This window comes from Empidonax traillii, unplaced genomic scaffold (assembly GCF_003031625.1).
Source record: "Empidonax traillii isolate 1590-97213 ecotype Southwest subspecies unplaced genomic scaffold, ASM303162v1 scaffold190:size869923, whole genome shotgun sequence".
In the NCBI taxonomy this organism is placed as follows: Eukaryota; Metazoa; Chordata; class Aves; order Passeriformes; family Tyrannidae; genus Empidonax; species Empidonax traillii.
In genome coordinates, this window is record NW_020955383.1 from 803,181 (window position 1) to 804,505 (window position 1,325).

Genomic DNA, 1,325 nt, shown 5'->3' on the forward strand with positions numbered 1-1,325 from the left:
GAGTGCATTCTGTGCGTGGAGATTTCTAAATTAATAATAAGGAACAAAGATGCATTAAGTTGGGGGAGGTTGTTATTGGGTTTCCTTTGTTTTGATGATGACGGGAAAAATCTGTAAAAGTGAAGCAATCTGGAAATTAGCATATGAACCGTAAAGGAGAAGAACCGGTTTGGGTACTTTGAAGCTAGAAAAGTGAAGCAACCTGGAAATTAGCATAAGAACAGTAAAGGAGAAGAACCGGTTTGGGTACTTTGAAGCTAGACTGTAAAGAAAGAAAAAAAAAGTTGAAGGAACAGAGGTGGGGGGTGCGCAGGCAGCGTGGCTGGATCGACCGCGTGGCTGGAGGTGGGCAGTCTCTCGGCGCTCCCCCGGTGTCCAGAGCGGAGTCGAGCGACCCGGGCGGCGGCGCAGCTCTAACTGGGCACGGAGCAGCAGAGTCCAGCTCACATTCCGGGAGCGGCAGCCTCCGTCTCCTCTTCCTGCAGCAGGGGCGAAGAAAAGTCCCTGCGTCGGGGCAGGGGCCTTCCAGTGGCTGCGGCTGACGCTGTTTCCGCGGTATTCGCTCGGCTTTCTCCATCCAGCGGCGGCAGAGACGTGGCGGGCAGTTTGAAAATGCTGCTTTTCCGTGCTGGGGACGCGTGTTTCGCGTGCAGTCCGTGTTGTTTTTCAAAGTCCGCACGACGCTGCACTCAGCAGCCCCGCGGCTCTCCGCAGCCACCGCCGCCGAGCCGAGACCACACGGCTTGCCTGCAAGTCCCTCGGCCCTCCGCCCCCCTGGGCTACAGAGTCGGCGTGGCACAGTTTAATTGCCGGGCGCTCAGCAGAGCCGGCACCGTAGATCAAAACGTCTCTCCTCCTCGGCAATGCAGAGACAGGATTAGTCAATGGGGGAGGGGGAGCGAGCTGTTATCGTTCCCACTGTTTATATTCAAAAGTATATTTTAAAATTGTTTACCGATTTCGTGGGCGGAATTCTTGCCCGCATTTCTCCACCAATTGTTGGGGTTGAGTGGCTCCTGGGGGGTCTCTCCCGGCGCTGTGTGAAGGTTCCTAGGGTTGAGATTACCTCTTCCCCCGCCCCCGCTGCCTGCCCTCGTGGCCAGGACAGGCAGCGGAGGGGCCTCTGCCCGGAGAGAGAGAACACGCTGCACGCAGGGAGGCCAGCAGGAAAAGAGAGTTTATTCAAATGTCCCCCAGCTTATATGGGCTGGTGGGGAGAGTGGTGATTGGACATTTAGATAGCCAATACAAAGAGACAATATAATAACTATTCCAACACAGGAACCAATGATATTCAAGTGAGTTATCAGCTTTTAACCCTTACA